Genomic DNA, 22,637 nt, shown 5'->3' with positions numbered 1-22,637 from the left:
TTTTGAAGTTTCTTGCAGTCAGTTGAATCGCTGTCTTCAAACTGTCTTGGCCTAGATGGGTGAGCCCCTCCGGTGCTGCATCTGTTCGCTGTCCTAGAGCAGTGGTTCTCGACCTTCCTAATGCCGTGAGCATTTTGTCCAGTTCCTCATGTGGAGGTGACTCCCCACCCATCACATTATTTTTGTTGCTACTTCCTCACTGTAACTGTAACTCACAGGAGCAGTGCTGCCCTCTCTGACAGGATCACCATGAGTTGGCGTCAACTCAGTGGCAGTGCTTTGGTTTGGGGGTTTAGTGGTGAAAAGGTAAAATATTCCTCTGCTTAAGTGATTTTTTTCTATAGAACATTGGAGAATGCTATTGCATCTACTGAGACTTGGGTATTAGGAGATTTGAATAAAGAGTTTTTTAATTGCTTAGATAGGAAACTCTCGTAGTAGTAATATTACTGTATGATAGTAGTTTTCGTTCTGGTAGAAGCCAACACAAAAGGTCAGTGCTACATCGCTGAATTAGGTCGATTAGCTCCCACAGCACCCGATGAGGTGAGGTGGATGTTAACCACACTTATTGAGGAAGAAACTGAGACAGTGAGGTTAATTTATTACCCGTCTGTCCCTGATGACACATAATAATCAGGGACCAGAAGGTAATAGAGAAACTGGTTTCTACAACCACTCCAGTAGTCAGAAACCTGAATTTTAATAACAGCCACCACAGCAAAATAAAAAAAAAAAAATACAAGTAACTCAGTCTAAGTTATAGGAGTAAAACTGTCAAAAATATCTTAAAAGTCTTGATTCAAATGAAATATATATATATATATATATATATATATATATATATATATATATATATATATATGGAGTCATTAGCTATTATTATAGTTAAAGCCATAACCCTCACAATAAGTAATACTTATGTATATAGGAATATTATATACTGAATTGCTCATAATATAGAAGTTTTCATTAATCTTTCAAAGCATCATCATCCTATCTCAGACATTAAAATGAAATATAAAATCCCCTTGATTTGAAAGAGATTCAAGAAAAAAGGGGGGGTCTAAATGAATATAAACTTAAGTGGATAAAATCATTTATACAATGGCATTTGTTGTTTATATTTATTGATTCTATAATATTAAAGAATATGTTTAACTTTTTTGAGGTACTTACGTTTAACATAAAATGTATATTATCATATTTATCATAAATATTGTTTTGTTTTTAAGCTGAAAAAATATGTCGAATCCTTAGATATAAAATTAGCACAGTATTTAGGATGTTCTCCACTAGTTGAGAGCATCGTTGACATTATGTGTGCTCTGGAAATGGAGATAAGAGAGTATCCACTTATGTAACTGTGCTCTAGGCCTGAATCAGATAAACCACTTAGCACTCTTAGCACAGTGCTTTTCCTATGGCATTTAAAATATTAGCCCTTCCGTTCTCTGTCACTTTAATATTGTTATTATGTTTCTGAATATTTATTCTCAATAAATCTTTCTCTATACTTATAATGAATATTTAATTATTCCCAAGTGAAAATAAATATGTCACATTTAAGATAAGAACTTTACTCTCATCGATATGTTCTATAGCACTGGAGACTTGACTGATTAACCAATTACTCTCTAAGTAAAGAAGATTTGAATGTAAATGTAGAGAATTATAACATAGTCACTGAAACCAAATGGACCATTTTTCAAATGCGAGCAGTGGCTCTAATTATTTCCACGTATTTTGATTGCTGCATTGTATCTTACCATTCCCATCATCATCCTATTACCACAAAACCACCGCTGTGGTGGAAAAAAATGTATTCTCTATGATTCATAAGGAACAGTTGGGAAAAGCCCCCCTCAATTGCAAATTACTGTTGCCACTTTTCCACCCTTACAAAAGTATAGTTGAAGCATCAAAGGGATGTATAACGATCATGCAAACTACATACAGCACTGTCTGCATTTTGTTGTGACTACCAGAGGAAAAACTCATTGTAATTTAGGAATCATGATGAGAATGGGGAGTAGGGAATACACCATTACACAATCCTGGCACCTGTGTTTATGAATAGAATGCAAATTATTTAGCAAATTATACATATTTTTTAAAGAGAAGACTATCAATCATCCAGCAGAATTTACTAAATTCCTTCCATGATTTAGCATCTGCCAATCCACATATCTTACCAAAGAGCTCTAGACCAAATTTCAGTATGCTTTCAGTATAAAGGGGGAAAAATTGGTCCAGACATTAAGACCATTGAAATGTCCAAGGTATAATCTCTAGGATTTTAGAAAGTGCTCTAATTCACTCAGATACCAATCCCAGTTAAACTCAAACCCAAGTGGGTACAACTGAACCAAATGCTGCCTGCTCCTGTGTCAGCCTCAATCTCTGGCACATTTGAGAGCATCACCAGGGCTCTGGTGCCCATCCATTCCACTCCATGTCGTCCCCGCTGTCCTCGTTACCCAGCGCTGCTGTTGCTGCTGTTTGGTGCCACCCAGCCAGTTCCCAGTTCAAGCAGCCTTCATGCAACAGACAAAACACACCCATGTCAGGCTGAGTTGTATTTGAGAATTGTTGCAGCCACTGTGTCAATCCACCGTGTGGAAGGGGTCTTCCTCCTTTTCATGGCCCCTCTACTTTCCCAAGTGAGTCTAAGGGACGTGAGACAACATTTTGCCAGCCTTACTTAGAAGGAGCGTTTTGCCTGTACTTCAAGATAGAGTTCTTGTTTTGGTAGAACAAAATACATCCACTATTCTTTGCCAGGACCATAATTCCACTGTGTCAATTCTTTGGTGTTCCTTATTCAATTTGCAGTTTTCATAGGCATATGAGGTCATTGAAAATGCCATGACTTGGGTCAGACGGTGCACCTTAATCCTCGAAGTAACCTCCAATCTCTTCAACACTTGAAAGGGGTTTTGTATGGAAGATTTACTCAATGCCATGTGTTATTTGAGGTCTTGACAGCTGCTTCCACAAGTATTGATTTTAGATCTAACCAGGATGAAATTCTTCACAACTTCAATCATTTCTCTATTTATCATGATGTGCAGTTGTGAGAATTCTGGTTTTCTTTACATTGAATTGTCGCCCCTATTGAAGGCTGCAGTCCTTGATCTTCATCAGCAAATATTTCAAGTCCTTCTCAATTTCGGCAGACAAGGTCGTGTCACCAGCATATCAGAGTGTGGAAAAGCCTTCCTGCAGTCTTCCTATATAGCCCAGCTCCCAATATTGTTTGCTCAGAATATAGACCGAGTGAGTATGGTGAGAGAAGACAACCCTGATACAGACCTTTCTCTCCAATCTATTATCATAAATGCCACAAGTGCCCGGTTTTAAAAGGCATAAAGTTCTGCTATCATAGTTTAGAAGGCTAGACTTCCAAATTCATATTAGGGGCTCCAGAAGAAGGCCTTTGTTTGGAATTATATTTCTAGGTTTTACTTTCTTGGCGGTCTTAGTCTGAAATTCCTGTTGAAAATCCACCATGACCTTTCTGGTGTTTGAAATATTAGCAGCATAATTTCCAATGTGATGGCAATACATAAGTCACCACAATATTACAAACTGATAAACCTGTTGGGGAATTATCACTGTGGCTCCTATAAAATATATGAAGAATAACTGCAAGGTATCATACATTTTGGAATTCTAATGAACTGCTTGTTGATCATGGTCTGAAGAAAATAGTAGGCTTTCTTGAAACACCACTGGATAATATCATAGCCTCAATCTCAAGATGTGTACACAGTAGCTTCATAATACCAGTACTACTTAACGTCATGTAAAATGAAAAATTATACCACAGTATTGATCTATAAGGAGCCCCAGTGGTAATATTTTTATGTGTTGGTCTGCTCACTGTTAGATCAGTAGTTCAAAACCACAAGCCACTCCTAGGGAGAAAGATGGGATTTTCTACTTCCATAAAGAGTTACAATCTTGCCTGTTTCTATGGAGTTGCTGTGAGTACGCATTGAAGCAATGGCAGCGAGTTTGGAGGTCTCTTTGTATTTGGGTTTCTTTTTCTTTGTTTTGTATTTGTTGATCTTTAAAGGATCCTGAGTAAGCTTTGCACTGCTAACTTCATGGTTGGCAGTTCAAATCCACCAGCCCCACCTACTTCTGTAGAGATTCACAGTTTGGAAAACCTAATAAGGGATCACTACGAGTTGGAAGTTTCTCAAAGGCGGTGAGTTTATTGAGCTTTAGGGTGACAGCCAATTGAAATTGAAAGTAAAGTAGAACCCGGCACCTGACTGCAACTGCTCAACATAATCAGATTTATACGCAGAATGGCCAGAAAATTTTGCCTCGGATCTTGAACAAAACATCAGAATCCGACCAAACACAGGTGATTTTTGTTAAAAGAAGTTCATGCTTCGGTCACTCAGTGTTAGCTGGTGTTGTTAGAACGTGTTGTTTAAACCTTTGCAGCTGTGTTCCAAGGGTTTTGCTGTAATCTTTAGCTTTTGTGGCTTTGGGTACTGTTTTTGAAAAGACTCATCATGATAAGGAACTGGTTGACCATGTTATCGATATGGTTGATGATAATTTAGCAAACCCTTTTTGAAAACAGTTAAGGAAACGCCAACAGCAGAGCACATTCGACAGATTTTTTTTTTTTTTTTTTTTTTTTTAGAGAAAGCCAGCCAGGTCCTAGTGTAAAAAGGCAAAGAAGGCGAAAAACTCCTACCAGTTGATTTCATGGAAGGAGATTCTCCTTCCAAATAAGGACTCTCTCTTCATCCCTCCTCTCCACATCCGTGCCCACAGATCCAGACCCTCATCCGTCTCAAGGTATGGGCCATACTGGAATTGTTGAAAACTTTCTAATGTTGTGTTTCTTATTTAAATTATATTATTTAACTCTGAAATTATTTACTTTGGCATTTCTGTGTAGTGTTTTGTATAAAAGGCAAGGTTAGGGTGAAAACTTGGTGGCTGAGAATGGATTAATCTCTTTTCAAGTATTTCTTTTTTTTCAAGTATTTCTTATGGGAAATTACTTTGAAACTCAGCTGCATTGCATCTCCATGCTCCTCCTTGAACAGGTTCGCTTTGAGGTGCAGGGTTCTGCTGTATTCAAGCCAAGACTCCCAATATTTCTTCATCCCAGTGTTTTTATTAAAAGATTGTATGAGTTGAATGATGTGCCCTCAAAATATGTACTTTAAATTCTAACCCCTCTGCCTGTGGTTATAATTTCATTTGGAAATTAGTTTTCTTGGTGAAGAGATGCTATCAGGGTTAGGGATGTTTTAAGCCAATCACTTTTGGTATATTTATAAATAAAAATGTAGGTTAAGCACAGAGAAGCAAGCCAAGATGGGCAGACTACAAAACAGGCCACATAAAGATTGTCAAAGAATTGAAGAATAGAAACGGAAGGGACCAGGGCTTTTTACTAGAGCTGATCCTTGGAACTCAGACTTCTAGCCTCATTATCCCCCTCTTTAAGTCCATTTTAACCCTCAGTGAGCCTATAAGGCAGCGAGGAACTGCCCCGTGTGGGTGTCCAAGACTGGAAATCCTGTGGGAGCATGAAGCCTTGTTAGTCTCCCGTGGAATGGCTGGTGGCCTCATCCTGCTGACCTCAGGTTAGCAGCACAACTTATAACCCATATGAGTAAGGTTGCTATGGAGGGGATCCTGACTTATAGGAACCCTCTATAGAATTTATGAGATTGTAAATCTTTGTAGGAGCAGAGTAACTCGTCTTTCTCCCCTGGAGTGGCTGGTGGACTTGCTCTGTCTACTCAGTGGTTAGCCATCCTATGACGACCTCACAGGGCTACCAGCATGCCAACCTCATACACTGTAAGAAAATACATCACTCTTTGTCCAAGCCCTTCAGTTGTGGCAGGCCTTATATTACAGCACTAGATAACTAAGGTGGTATTAAATTTGTAGTATAAATAAATAAGTTCCAGATGAATGTGAACATAAAAGACTTGTAGTTAAAGAAATGGTCACAGAAGACTTGGACTTAATGTTAATATTTAATAAAATAACCTTCCAAATCTGGACTTAAGCTACATTTGTTGTGTACATTTGTTGTGCCAATACAATGATCTGTATTCCTCATCTTCAAATACTTTTTTTTTAATGGATGACAGTTTTTCAGTTTATTATTTTTCTCCAAGTAGTTTTTTAAGCTATCGCACTTGCTCCTATATGCCTGCTAGTAAAAACTAGCAGTTGATAAAATGAATGAAAAGTAGCAAATGAAAATTAACAGAGAAACTCAGGAACAGTGAAACAGCTTGTTTTGTGTGTGGACATGTGGGCTAGTGGTTGTGATTCTCTATCAGAAACATATAATGAACTTGTATTTTTTTCCTGCTCCTGAATTGCATGGCAGAATTAAATCTCTCACTGTGTGATGGTGTCCCACAAGGGAATGGCATTTTGCAAAAGAACTGAGAACTACGGAGTGCAATACAGCATGATTTGTAGATGTATCACCATCTGAAGAGGGTTAGGACCCTGGAGAACTAGTTTAAGGAGCAAATACTAGAGGAGTGGTATTCCCGGGCACAGCATCCCCGCATCAATTGAGTCACTGGATTGGCATTGATGGACATTCAAATGGCATGTTCAGGGAAACTGTGATGCTTTACATTGGGGGAGCAATGAGGCATAAGAAAAAAAATCTATTTATCTCCATTAATACCACTCTGCTTCTATTACTAAATACAGTTTTCCTGAATACTTCTCGTACATAGGTGATGTAAGGTCTATAGAATATTAATTTCAAGAAATACATACGAGATACATCCCTATGTTGTGATTTAATGTCCTAAATTATAAAAGATATCCCTTATCATTCTCTTTCAGAAATCTAATTTGCATCTACCAGGTGTTTAAATAAATTGATTGAACATTGTTTACTTTACCTTTGTTGTTGTTGTTGAACTCCTCCATACCAGGGGAAATCACGCTGCTATTCAGAAGTCTAGGATAAAAAAATGTTATCATGACACGTCTTGGCGTCTTTCTGTTTGTCCCCGAGGGTAACTCTAGAGCCAGATGTTGCCTACTGGGTTGGTGCAATAATTTTTCATTGCTGAAAAAAATTGTACACGATAATCCTGGAGGAAAAAAAGGGGAAATTGTATTTTTATTGATTTTTCTTCAGCTGCTTCTTCCAGTGATGTTGACATAAAACCAAAACCAAATCCACTGCTGTGTAGTCAATTGTGACTCACCACAGCCCTGTAGGACACCATAGAGCACGTGTGCAAACCCAATAACCCGTCTGTTCTCTGTTTTGAGAGACATTTCATTTATCCTTTTTTCTGAGAAAAATGCTTTTGCTGGGTCTTTCTGCTGCCCATCCCTGCTTGTCTTGCTTTCCCTTTCCAGTGATCTCTGAGTCAGCATGTGGGCTGTTTCTAATTACCAGATTCATTCAAGGGACTTATCTTTTTCCATGTAAATTTTCTTCAACTCTTTGGTAATACACAGCTTCTTGAAGTTAGGTGCTGCGGTCTCTTGTTTGTTCTCATTTCCTCCATGTCAGACATAGTGTAGGCCCCAAATAAATATTGCTTGAGCCAATGTACAAATCAATAGATGATGATTAAGGCCAGTTTTCTGTAATGCAGCAGTGTGCCATGGTGTCAGGCTTCTTCCACATGATGCCCTGTGCATTCTATGGGTATATCAGTGTTGAAACAGATACTTTTCTGTTGAGACATGGATTTAGATATAAAGTTGTCAGATAATGGAAGCTGTAACTTTTCTATTTATAACAGTTTCTTCTTATCGTGTCTAGATAATTTCTAGACCATTCTCTAATTGTAGAGTCTATCTCTTTAATCTGTTCTTTATAGCATGACTAGATTAAATTTATAAAACATGTTACTTTTCATCGACATTCTTTTTATTTTATATGGCTATTGGTATGCTTATATCAGTATAAGGTATGTTCTAGCATACCTTTATTAGTGGTCTTAGTTGTTCCCACAGTAGTGAATCATGACTGAATGAATGTATATGATCATGTTTTATCAATAATGCCGTACCTATTGATGCATGTACATTGGATGTAGTTGTTGCCGTACCTATTGATGCATGTACATTGGATGTAGTTGTTGCCGTTACGTGCTGTCCTGTTAGTTCTGGTTACTGTGACTGAGAGAACTGCGTGGAAGGAGACACAAATCCAACCTGCTCAGGCTTCCTTATTGCCCTGGGGCAGGGATCGGCCATGCCTCCCTCTGCCTTCCACTGCACCCTACTTCTGACGCCAAGCAGCTCTCCCATGGCACTCCGTTTCCAGGCTCGGTATCATTCCATTAAAGGCCACACAGAACTCACAGACAAGACTCATTTTATGGACGGCTAGTAGGGTGGTGACTAGGTTACCCAGTTCATGATCAGTAAACAGTAAGGACATTGTCATTGGTCCACAGCAACACCTCTCCTCGGCCAGCAGCCATGTCTCTGGTCCTTAGCCTCTCAGGGATTTCCGGCATGGACCAGGAAGCCCACCTTCCTGGTCTCAGCGTCCCATAGTCTCCGTGTTGCTCTTCTGTTCTGCCTCATGGTTTCCTTAACTTGGCCTCTGCAGTCAGCCTGGGTCCTTTAGTTTGTCCCATTATCCCCAAGGCACATTCTCCGGTAGCTCTGGTATCAGCCGCTCCCACATCAGACAGAGATCTCCAATGTTCGATGCTGACTTTCTGACCCTGAGATTGCTCTGCTACACAGAATAAGCACGTGCTGATCTGGAAGTGTGGTTCTCTTTTCAGCAGACCCTATGCTCAAGGAAACAAAGGCTGTGACTTGGTTTGTACCTTCTACTAAAGTTAGGACTTAATCCAACCTCAATCCCTTCTCCTAGCATAGCAAAGAACTCCCTCTAAATGGGATTTTAACCACAAGCATAGAGCTCAGATTTATAACACACCACATAAGGCATTTTGGCTAGAAGGGCCCAATTAATTGGCTACATCTCCGTGGCCTATGTACGAGAGAATGCACACAGCACATCCATTGCTGTGTGTGAGCCCATTGTTGTGATCACTGTGGCATTGCAACTCCTTGCGGGTTTCTCCTGCCTATCATGGCGTCTTCCTTCAGGGACCGCTCCCCGGATCGCAGGGCCACATCCGTGTGTGTGACCTGTGTGTTCCTCTGTGCCAAGGATCACTCTCTGTATTCTAAGGCAGAAGTTTTCATTCTTCTAGCAGGCCACGGTCTGTTTAGTTTTCTATCTTTTCATCAACACCACCATCCAATGGCATCAGTTCATCTCCTTACTCCTTGTCCGTGTTTGTCATGAAAATGAGGTGATAGAGAACACCGTGGCTTGAGTGAACTTAGTCGTCCACGTGACATCTTTGCTTTTTCACACTTCTCGAGGCTTTCCCCACAGCACCATGTCTTGTCTGACATCTTGACTCCCGCTTCTGTGGGTGCTGATTGCGTATTCATGTAAAATGATAACTTCAGTATTTTCTCTGTTTATCATGCTGTTGCTTGTTGGAACAATTTTGAAGAGTTGTGTAGAATGTGTGTGTGGGTGTGTGTATACTTGTTTTCCTTTATTTCCTCTCTGATGAGTAATTACATATTTATTAAGCAGACTATTCATAAAATAAGAAACCCTCCTGGCACTGTGGGGTAAGTGCACAGCTAACTGCAAGGTCACTAGTTCAAACCCACCAGTCTCTCTGAGGGCGATGGATGAAGCTGGCTGCTCCCATAAAATAGTTGTCACAGAAACTCGAGGTAAAGTGGCACAGAGGTTGCAGCAACAGGCTCAAACAGCACTGACTGAGCAGACAATGTAGGATTGGGCGACATTTCTTATTTTGTCCGAAGAGCACAGGAGTTTGGAATCAACTTAATGGCAGTGGGCTTGGTTTGATTGATTCTTCATAGAATAGTTTAGCATTTTAAAAACTCCTATATGCATTGAAGTGGTTGAAAATTACGCTTTAATTCTAAATCAATTATGTGTGTAAAAGGATATTTGGAAAATCAAACAGTTGAATAAAGTACTTAAAAACAAACAAACTCTAGGATGACTTATCTGGAAAGGCTCATAAGAAAAACAGTACTTCATGATCACATCCCTTAACTCTTCTTTATGAATTTATTCTCAGACCTCCCTCTCCATTCTTGATTCCTCCACTTACTTTACAGAAGAAAGCATGTCCACCTTACTATTGTACTCTCCTATGTCCTCTTCCAGCTGTGCTGGATATGACATTCCAATTCCAGTCCATTAAGGATTTAAGGAATTGAAAGTAGAGTTCAACAGACTTAAAGCCACGCAGGCCCACCAGGTATCTGAATCCACTCATTACCCTCAAGAAAGCCCACAGTCTCTGCTGTAAACGTTTCCTGGACAGGACTCGTTCTTTGCATAACTAGCCTTTACTCACTCTTTTCATTTAATTTTTGGTGGCATTTTTGGCATTAAGTCACCTGTGGATGTCCATATCACACAGGGTGAATTTTTTAAATTGTATTCTGAATATCAATCTTCTAAAATTGAGCTCCTTGTGGAAGAGAGGTGTGTCTTCTCCATCTCTTTATTTATATATCGTTATGCAGAAACCAGCAAAGACCATGCAGTAAATGAATACTTGTTAAATGTAAACAAACATGCAAACAATGTCGACAGCATAGGGCTGACTGGCTAGACCCAGAGTGAGGAGTTTCGGTGCATCGATTCTTGCTTTGCCACAAATTTACTGTGCATTTACTGGCAAACAGCCTCTTCTTTGGAGCTCAATCTTGTCCGTTTAAAGTTAGCCTAATGGGGGACTATAAAGGACAAAATATTCTCTTAAATTATTGAAAGCCTGAATTGTTTTATTCCTATTTTCAGGATGGACAACAGAGTTTAGGCATTTGGATGAAAAGAAATTGCAAGTGGGGGGTGGGGTGGCCTAAACTAAATTAGGTACATGATAAGATTGGAAAGCCACATGGTTCCTCCTAAGGAGAAGCAGAAAGAATATGTAGACCTGTGAAATCTTCTCAGGTCCAAATAAGTGCATCTGGGGCCCACTTTGAGCTTCAGACTCAATGGAAGCCATCGGCAGCATGGGAGACAGGCTGGTTTTGTTTTGCGCCATCCATCTTGGGACTGAGTCCAGGTTATCCCTCTGATGATGTGACTTTGAACCATCATCTTTAAAGAAACAAATGAAAATTAAAATGCTTATCTGCCCTGCCAGCCTTCTCTAGTTCAGGATTCAACCTTCTTTTCTTCTCGCCCCTCAAAACTCACCCACTCTGCTGAGACCATTCTGACGCAGAGCAATTCTGAGAGCAGACTAGAACTGCCCGTTTGTGTTTTGGAGGTTGTAAATCTTGAGGGACTCACCGTCTCATCTCTCTCCTGAGGAGCAGCTGGGGGTTCCGGACTGCTGACCCACCCCTAGTAAAGACCAAATAGTGTTTCTTTTCTTCACAAACTTTTCCTTGACTTATTTCTAATAGATATAGCATACTATAATTGGTCCTTTTGTACTTGACTTATTTCACTGAGTCTAATGACTTCCAGGCTCATCGATACTATGAGGCATTTCATGGATTTATTACTCTTTAATATTCCATGGCATCGTGTATTGTATACACAATAACGTTTGTTTACTCATCCTTCAGAATCGTGCTGCAATTGAATATGGGTATGCATTTATCTATCCCTCTTATTGTTCTTATTTCTTTAGGATATGTACCAGGCAGTAAGATTATTACAGGAAACCTGGGGGCACTGTTGTGCAAATACTGCACTCCTAACCTCAGGGTCAGCAGTTCAAACCCACCAGCTACTCTATGGGAGAAAGATAAAACTATTTTCTCCCACAACAATTTATAGACTGGAAAAGCCTGCATGTCATTGCTCTGAGTCATAATCTCGTTAATAGCAGTAGGGGTAGGGTAATATTCCTTTGTTTTTTATTTTAATAATTTTATTAGGAGCTCATACAAGTCTTATCACAATCCATACATACATCAATTATGTAAAGCACATTTGTACATTCATAGGCCTCATCATTCTCAAAACATTTTCTCTCTACCTAAGCCCCTGGCATCAGCTCCTCATTTTTCCCTCCCTCCCTGTACCCCCTCTCTCATGAACCCTTGATAATTTATAAACTATTATTTTGTCATATCTTACACTGTCTGACATCTGAGGGATACTATTCTTGATGAAATATTTTGTTTTTTCCCTACTTTTACAAAATTATAAGAATAAAACATAAAGGAGGTAATGACATATACAAAATAGTGATTATGTGAATTATTTTAAAATTCTTAATGACAAAATAGAATTTGCACACACTGTTTTTTGAAATTCAGTGCTTGAAAAAGCTATATGAATTTCTGATAAAAACCTGTAGATGATGATCACTTCATTTAAAAATATATTTCTTATTTGTGAGAACCTTAAAATTTGAAATAATCAAACATTCAAAACGTAGAGAAATTAAATATATCATTTTAAAACCTATTTTTTCCTTTAATGAATATTTTCTTGTATTAATGCAGATGATTTCAAATTTAATAGGGCTTTTTCATAGCAGCAGGTTCCCTGGTGGTGTATTGGTTACACATTGGACTACGCAAGGCCAGTGGTGTAGAACCACCAGCTGTCCCACAGGGAAAGGACTGGACTCTCCAGTCCTGTGGAGAGGTACGGTCTCAGAAACTCACCGAGGGAGTTCTGCCTTGTCCTAGCATGTCACTGTGAGTCAGACTCAATAGACTCCATGGCTGTGAGTCGTTTGATTTCTCATAGCAAGTACTTCAAACTAAAGAGACGAGTGTAAGGGTGTGTATGCATTATTGGAATAGGCATTGTGCCGCTGGCTTGGATAACACAAACTTGCCCACAACCACTGTAGCCAAAACTGCACAGACTCCCCAGGGCCACCAGCCACTGATAAGACTTCACGCGGTTGAAATGACTGGGGTTAGAGTGTGGTTGCTGACCAACCCGTTAGGACATTTCTCTTTGCAACTTTCTAAGGGAGAATTCGACTCTTTCCCCCACTGATTTTACAATCCCACCTGGAACACATGAGGTTTCCAGTTTCTCCACACTCTCACCAGCATTTGCTGTTTTCTGCTTGTATTCTTGCTGTGGTTTGTTTGTTTGGGAACTTTTGTATGAATGCTGGGGTGAGATGAATAGAAATCCTGTCTTGGTTTGCTTTGCTCTAATGGGTAATACTCACAAGCATTATTACATTGTTGGCTGCAGGAATGTTTTAAGTGAAGTCCACCTCCTCTATCCCTCTTATAATTGAATTGCTTGACATTTTCTTGTTAAAGTGTTCGTGTTTCATACAAATTTTAGATATTAGTCCCTGGTCTGATATGTTCTTGTCAAATTGTTTTTCTTAGTATGTGGAAACTTTTTTTTCCTTCTTTCAGTGAAATCGTTTGATGTTAAGGGTCTAAGTTTTAAGAAGTCCTAGTCACTTGTTTAGTCTGCAGCTCCTGGTGTATTTCAGTATTAATAATATTTTACTGCCGTCCATTGGGGCCTCAAGTATTCTCTATTCTTTTCTTTGGTAATCGTCACAGATTCTGGTTTCACATTCAGGTTTTTGATCCCTTTGAATTTGTTTTTGCATGCGGTGTGAGACACAGGTCTTGCCTCATTTGTCTGTAAATGGATGTCTAGTTTTGCTAGCACTGTTTGTCAAAGAGACTATCTCGTCCCTACTTTTTTTTTAAATCCTTTATCAAAGGTCAGCTGCCCATAGGCAGGTGGCTTTACGTCAAGGTTATCAAGTATGTTCCATCGATTAAGTCCTGATCTTGTGAGGCTTCAGTTTGTTTGGCTCTAAAGTGGGCCAAAAATACCTATCAATGTTGTTGTTTTTTTAAATTAGATATAGCTACAAATGGACTCCGCTCTATGTACAATGCTTGAATGAATATCAAGTACTCAATGAATTGTGGCTATTAAGATGATAGAACTAAAATTAGTGCTTTTAGGGTAGTAAGTCTGTCTTGCAAGATCAAGTATCCCTACGTATTCAGGATAAGTAGGGAAAACAAGGAATAGCTAGCGTTGTGACCAGCCAAGATGTAAGAAGGTTCTGTCTCCAACCTCGGATGAAAGGCCAATTTGCAGGTTTTTTGGTGTTCAACGATTATTTTTGTCTGACATTGCTCTTGTCCCACTTAGGAACCCAGCTCAAGGATAATGATTACATTGGCCTAATGATGCTGCACATGTATCAGCAGCATTGAGGGGAACACGGATTTACATTAAATACACAAATAAAAATATATCAGTACGCCCAATGGTAGACAGGCACTATGAGTTCCAGTCCTATTAAATACACACAGAGTTGCTGGAGATCCTCTCTAATAGATATTTACTATGTGTCACTGTGTGAAATGTCTTGATCTGCAAAAATGTGAGATATTTTTCCAGAATAATATTGCTGATAATTTTGGGGTGCTAAAATGAATCACCATAAAAAGAACTTAGCATATTAAAGTATTGCCTGTGTAATTTAAAAAACGATTATACCTAATCCTAATTTACAGTATTCTCTCCATAAGATATACTCATAATATTTACTCATAATCTAAAACTCTCATAAATTAGTCCCAAACACCTTTTTCTTCCTTAAGTTGGTATTCCATTTGAAATGCATATTAGAGATAAGTATATGGAGATTAAACAGAATTAAGTTATATTATTTCCTTTTCATTATGCCTGGACTGAATGCTTGTATAAGCATAATAAGACTTGAATACTTTACTTACTGTTGAACTGATATTCTTTTTCTCTTAGTTTTAGATTATTTCTGAAAATAAAATTATTCATGGATTTTCAAAATTAATAATATCTGAATGTTTTACAAATTTCAGGAAGGCAGAGGCAAAATGAAAAAATAAAACATTTAATTGTTCTTTCATAAACATAGATGTAATTAATACAAACAACTGAAACAAGTTCGTGTTTTCTATTTCACAGCCTGCAATTTTGAAACAGTGTTGAATATTTTATGAATGTTTCTACTTTTAAAATATCAAATTTTTATTTTTGTACTCAGGATTTAACTTCACCTCCTCTGCCTTTGTAATAGTCCACTAACTCACCTTCCCATGGTAACTCTCCTTGTACTATTTCCCCCTCACCAATGCTGCTTAAGATATTGTTCTAAAATGTAGCTGCTCTTGCTAATTCTTGATCCAAAAGCACTGATCTTCACCTACAAAATCCCAAATGGCTACTGTGGTGTTTTAACATTCTTCTCAAGAGTTAAGGGTTAAGTTGTCCTCCTGATTGTTTGCCTCTTTAACTCATGCACATTCAAAACTCTCACCTAAATTCACTCTCCAATAAGCAAGCATATCATATTCCATAACCGTTTCATGATTTCACATTAATTATTCTTTGTCCACAGAATACTCCCACCCTAATCCCTTCTTCAGATGGGGAATTTCTAGGTACTCTTCAACTTGTCTCTGAAGCCCCAATTACTCTTGAAGGGCAGATTAGCAGTTCCTCTTGAGGTTTGCAACACGTCTTCCTGACTTTCTCATGGCACCTACCAGATCTTAGGGTGTGGTCTCTAGGTTTGCACGTTCTTCCACACTGCTGGGTCCTCAAACTAGATTGCTTCTCTACACATGTAAATCTCTGGCTAGCACACAGATCTTTATGTTGAGCAAATGAGTACATTCAAACTCCATGGGAAGTGCTGTCTTGGAGAAAGACTGGACTTTTTATTCCTGTAAGCGGTTGTATTCTCAGAAACGCAAGGGAAGTTGCTGTGAGTCAACATTGACTCGATGGCAGTTTTTTGAGCATGCACAACTTCCTTTGATGTTTCTACTTCACTTCCCCTCGAGGATGCTCTTGGTTTCTGGGAATGTGTTGCGTGCTCATTCTGTCTCCACCGTGTTTGGGTTGCCAGGTAATAATGAATGAGCCCCTGGGATCTGTCGTGCGGGGCTGATAACTGTCCGGTTCAAATCCACAACTTTCCTGTGGAGAACAAGGGTACTTGCTACTTCCTTAAGGGATCAAAGTCTCAGAAACTCACTGGGGCAGTTCTTCCGGTCCTGGAGGGTCGCTATGGGTCAGCATCACCTCCATTGCAGTGCCTTCACTGGGGTGTTGTTACCATTAAAACTTCCTGATCCTGGTGTCTAACACTGAGACGGACATATCTTTTAAAAATGTGCATATTTTAACAAGGAGAATTTTCAAGGATGCGTGCGTGCAGAAGCTTCAAAGTTTTCTATGCATAGTTTTATTCTTCATTAAGATGGCAGTATGTATTTTTTTTCCTTCTAAAATTGGAAGCAGCTCCCCTTGCACAATTTATCTTTGTCAAACTTCTGTTTCTATTCAAAATGCTTTGTAGCCACTTTGATTAATTCGGGGGCTTGATTTTCAGTTTCACTTTGATAAAAAATCATTTTGCATAAAGTATGTTTGCATTTCTCTTATTTATTATGAAAACATACTTTAAAATAATCCCTTTCTCCATCCTTCCAAATATTTAGTCAAGGAATAGCCTTATTTGTGGTACACTTTACTGTTATAATTTTTTCACCTGATCTTTGAACAAATATAAATTTGCTTTCTTTAAGCTTTATTAAATTACAACCTTTCTTCATAGTTCTGAATAGCAGGATTTTCAAAATCCATTGCAAAATGTGATTGGCTTAGATGACTTGAAACGCTGCTTGCTTCGTGCTTTAAGAAGTTGGATGGTGGAGTGAGTAAAACAGTAGAATGCCTATCAGAACTCTGATGATTGGTTCAGCATCTTTTATCTGACCCAGCTTGCTATGTGGGAGAAACATAATCCAGTTTGGTACATTAAATGAAGTCAAGGTGTGTGTGTGTGTAGACTTCAGAACATGTGAGGAAAAGTTTTCTTATCTCCCAATTCCATTTTTCACAGACTTTTGTGTGTACATAAATATAAGCATAGATTAAATAAAAAAGCTAAATTCACTATCATCAAGTTGATTCCAACACAAACTGAACCTACAGGAGAGAGTGGAATGGCCCCAGTGGTCTCCAAGACTGTAACTCCTTTGGGGAGGAGAAAGCCTTGTCTCTTTCCCAAGGAGCCCTTAGTAGTTTTGAACTGCTAACCATGCATTTGGCCACCCCCAAATGGAAATGATAGATGGGCTAATGGATTTTTATGTAGCTGTTATAGTATAGTAAATATAACACAATCATTATGTTATTACATAGCAACACATTAAACAATAATAATCCTAGAAACTGAAGCCAAGGTGGGAAACAGAATAAGAATAAAACATTGCCCGAGGACTGAGAGATATATACATTTAAATTCTGTAGAATGAGTACCTTTGATCTGTTTTAAGTACAACTCCATTTATATGATTTTAACATAAAGGACAAAGGAGGCTACAGTTGTTCTGAAAAAGAAAATAATTTCAAATACTGAATCATGCTCTAATATTACTGTTAATTGATATCTTTATTTTCTATTTTTCTGTATTTATGTATATGAGATAAACATATCAGTGTATATATGAATAGATACATATAATATATATATACATTAGTGTATGTTTAATCATTTTAGATGCCAATAAATCAGTTCTGCCCCATATAGGCTCTATACACTACAGAATGAAACACTGCCTAGTCCCATGCCATCCTGATAATTGTTCCTATACCCAAGCCCATTGTTGCAGCCATTGTGTCAATCCACCTTATCAAGGACCTTCCTCTTTTTTCATTGCCCCACTAGTTCGCTTTGCGTGTTATCCTCTTTCAGGGACTGGTGTCTCCTGACACCATGCCCAAAGTCTGGGAGACAAAGACGTGCCATCTTTAGGGTATGCGATGGAGTAAAATGGCTTCCTACTGCTCATCTGACAATGTCTCTGCACTCTCTACCTCATCTTTCTCTTGTAGTGTGGCAGATGATTTCAAACTGCTAACCTTGCAGTTGGCAGGCTCACCTGTAACCCACTCACCACAGGGCAGTTTTACCCTGTTTTATAGGGCCACTCTGAGTCAGAATTCAATCGATGACAGTGAGTTTGGTCTTGAATCCTTGTCTCTGTGACTCCTTACCAGTTATTGAGGGAATTATGCAAATAGGCATGTGTAACACTAAGAGAGGGGATTGGTCGTTTTTATTTGCCATGCACCTGACTATAAGGCACCTGACTATAAGGATGAACCATCTTTGAAGCAGGAGTGGAGAGAGAAATCACAGGACCATAGAGAGAAGAGAATGATCTTCTATGTGAAGATATTTCAAGATCTCTAGCTGAAATAGAGGAGACCAAGTTCATAGGCTCCAGATACCAGGGCATGGAGACATAGGGACAGTGTAAAGGACCCAGGTCAAGACCAGAGGCCAAGTTAGAAGCCATGCAACAGATCAGAGGAACAGCTTTGAGATCATTGGACTGTAAAACAGATGGGCATCCTGGTCAGTGAGGCAGAAGTCAAGTAACGATATGCCTGTGGGTCTGAGAAACGAAGCAAGAGATTTGACTGCTGACTGAGGAGAGGAAGAAGAATAGCTGTATCCTTACTGTTCACTGATCCTGACTTGTGGAATCTTACTAATCCAATCATAAGCCCACCTAAGTGTTTTTCATCTGTGAGTTCTGTGTGGCCCTTACAATGAATTACTAAACTAACATAGAAGTTAATGCAAAGGGAGGAATGGTTGTTCTCTGAATACCTAAGGATGGAGGCATGTCTAAGCATTGCCTCCTGGCAGTAGGGAAGCCTGAGGTGGTCAGATATGGCCTCCCCATGCCATTTATCACAGAGCCAAACAATAAAATGTGAAAATGCATTCATATTCTAAATTATTTTTCAATATTCTTTTCCCCACAAATAATTCTATATAGAAACATTGAAGGAATGTCCTCATGCCTAAGAAAAATTGGGTAAAGTATATACTGCTAGTGATGGAGTATATTAGGTGCAGTCTGGACTGGAAGAAAATTGGGGATTAAGGCTTGCTCTCAGAAATATAAGTGTAGTAGAATGATGTATTTCAGCCTCAAGAGCCCAAGATAGAATTATTTACCTAGAAATGCCCATTAGAAAGGCGACTTATTATTCCCCTCTGGTCTGCAATCATACTTTGAGTTACTTCTTTTGCCAGGACCATTTAGAGAAGATATATGGATTAAAATAAATAGAATTTGTTACTATTAAACTTATGAATAAATAAAATTTTATTATTTGTAATTTTTAACTTTTCCTTTTACCTCATTTAACCATATATAAAATCTGTGTCCGCCATTACTTATACTTAAACATAAATCATAATAATATAAAATAGCTAACAATGAGTAGAAAATTCTATGCTGTCAAAGACATTTTTAAGAAGCCCTGTGGGCACTATGGGTTTGAGGTTTGCCCCAGTAGCCACTATCAGAACTATGGGATTTTCTGCTCTCATATATATTTGCAGTTTCAGAAAGAATTTTTAGACTCATAATAAATCACAATCAACCCAATGGTAGTGATTATTTTTATAATTGAGATAAAGACATGTTTAAAGTTTGGGAGATGAGTAACAATATTTAGAAATCACCTTACATGTGTTCATTGTCCCCACTTTTCAAAGCACTAGTTACTTTGATACGTTGTTACTAGCCACCAGTAACTGGTTCCACCAGTAACATAGGGATCCCATGTACTACAGAACTACACACCGCCTGATTGAGCCAACTGGTCAGCCAATGTATCAATGTATGTTGTCAAGGGTCTCATTCTTTTCCATTGCCTCTTTTTTTAACAAAGCATAATATTCTTTCCCAGGGACTGGTCTCTCCTGACAACATGTCCAAATTACGTGAGAAGAAATCTCACTTCCTTTGCTTCTAAGGAGCATCCTCGCTGTACTTCTTACAAGACAGATTAGTTTGTTCTTTTAGTCCATAGTATTCTCAATGTCTTTCACCAGCATTATGATTCAAATAATTCTTCCTATTCGATTTCCACCTTTCAGAGGTGTGTAAGGTGACTGAGAATACCATGGCCCTGGTCCAGCACAACTTGGTCCTCAAAGTTTTCAACACTTTAAAGAAGTTTTGTGCAGCAGAGTTACCCACTGCCTTGTGTTGTTTGATTTCTTGACTGCTGTTTCCATGTGCATTGTTTGTAGGTCCAAGCAAGATGAAATCCTTGACAAATACAACCTTTTTCTCCACTTTCTTTGGTGTTATCTTTGAAATTTTCAAAGAACAGCTTGAAAAGCCAAAATATTATAATCCAATGTGCAAAGAGCTTGAGTTGGAGAGAAAAGAGAAAGAGCACACTCAGCAGGTGTCACGATGAAAGAATCAAAGAAATAACTGCAGCATTCAGTTACTTCACTGAAACATTGTGTGGACAAAATATTGAAGGATGCAGAAAGCATTAAAAGAAGACAGAAATAATATATAGAGTCATCGGATCAAAAATAACTGGCTGACATTGACCATTTGAAGAGGTAGCCTATGATCAAGAATCAGTAACACTAAAGGAAGAAGTCCAAGTTGAACTGAGGGCATTAGCCAAACACAGGACTCCGGGTATTGACTGAGTGCCCACAGAAATGCTTCAATGAGCTGCTGAAGCACCAGGAGCACTAACTCAACTATGCCAGGAAATATGGAAGAGAGTCACCGGGTCTACTGACTGGAAGAAGTACCCGTTTCAAATAAAGGTGACTCAACAGAATGCTCACATGATAGGACATGCCAGTACTATTTTGCTGAAGATCATTTAACAAAGGTTGCGGTATTATATTGACAGGGGCTGCCCGACTCAAGGCGATTCAGAAAAGGAGTTGGAACAGGGATAACTTTGTCAGGTGGATTTTGGTTGAAGGCAGAGAATATCAGATAGCTCTTTGTGTTTTATTGACTGTGCAATGGCACTCGGCTGTGTGGACCACAGCAAACTATGGATGGCTGTGAGAAGAATGGGAATTCCATAGCATGTCATTGTGCTATCGTGGAACCTATACACGGGACAAGAAGCAGATTGACAAGAAGAGAATAGTGCATGGTTTGAAATCAACAAATACAATAGAGATAAGAGTTGTTCCGTGAGTAGAAGAGGAATGTCATAACTTTTAATTAAGAGACAGTGATGAAACACTAAGGTGTAATGTTGGTCCCGAGGCTGTCAGTTTAGAGTTGCTGCCACTGTCACCTGTGAGTAAACATGAACATGGAATTGCGGTGAAAGTACTGAAAGGAAATGGAGCCAAAAATGTGACGAGAAAGTTGAGTTCTTCCTTTTTCTTCTGCTTTCCACTGCACTTGAATTAGTCCGTGACCTGGACTAAGTCAGGCATGCAAACCAGTAAATTCCCTTCTTTATATAAAGCAGTGTACTTTGTATTTCCAGTTGCTTCTAAGCAAAACAGCCTTGAACAAATGGACAGACACAATCAATAACTCGGTAAATAAGATTTTTTTATAAATGCCGTAAGGAAAAAGTAGACACTTTGACATATAATAACAATGGTTAGGCTTACTTTATGTAAGGGGTCAATGAAAACCTTTCAAAGGGGATGTTTTAAAAAAATCATTTTATTGGGGGAACCTCCAACTCTTATCACAATCCACACATACATCCACTATGTCAAGCACATTTGTACATTTGTTATCATCATAATTTTCAAAACATTTCCTTTCTATTTGAGTCCTTGGTATCAGCTTCTCATTTTCTCCTCCCTCCGCCAGCCTCCCTCCCTTATACACCCTTGATAATTTATAAATTATTATTAGTTAGTCATATCTTACACTGTCTGACATCTCCCTTCACACATGTTTCTGTTGTCCACCTCCCGTGGAGGGGGTTATATGTAGATTATTGTGATCCATTCCCCCTTTTTCCCTCACCTTCCGCTTCCCCTCCTGGTATGATTGTGGGACAAGAGGAAAGTAAAGGGAAATAGAGGAAAGAACTAGGAGGTAAGGGAAATTAATAGGTCTAAATATATATGTAAATATATTTATATACGTGTACATATATAAATATATTTATATACGTGTACATATATAAATATATTTATATATGACAATGGGTGAATATATCTTTGTACATATATTTATAAGTTTAATGTTAAGGTAGCACATGGGCAGTGGGCCTCTACTCAAGTACTCTCTCACGCAAGCAAAATTTGGTCTAATAGCCTGGCATTCCATGATGCTCATCTTCCCAACACAATTGCTGAAGACAAAGCAAGTGCATAAACACATGTGGTGAAGGGACCTGATGGTGCTATCAAATATATAGCATCTGGGGTCTTAAAGGCTTGAAGATAAACAAGTGGCCATCTAGCTCAGCAGCAACAAACCCACATGGAAGAAGCACACCAGCCTGCATTATAATGAGGTGTTGGTAGGATCAGGTATCAGGCATCAGAGACCCAGAACAAAAAATCATATCATTGTGAATGAGGGGGAGTATGGAGTGGAGACTCAAAGCCCAGCTATAGGCAACTGGACATCCCCTTAAAGAAGGGTCGCGGGGAGGAGACGAGCCTGTTGGGGCAGTATAGCACTGATGAAACATACAACTTTCCTCCAGTTCTTGATTGCTTCCTCACCTCCACTCTCATGATCTCAATACTGCCTTACAAATATGG

This window comes from Tenrec ecaudatus, chromosome 8, assembly GCF_050624435.1.
Source record: "Tenrec ecaudatus isolate mTenEca1 chromosome 8, mTenEca1.hap1, whole genome shotgun sequence".
Classification (NCBI taxonomy): Eukaryota; Metazoa; Chordata; class Mammalia; order Afrosoricida; family Tenrecidae; genus Tenrec; species Tenrec ecaudatus.
The sequence above is the reverse complement of the archived record's forward strand: the minus strand, read 5'-3'. Positions refer to the sequence as shown.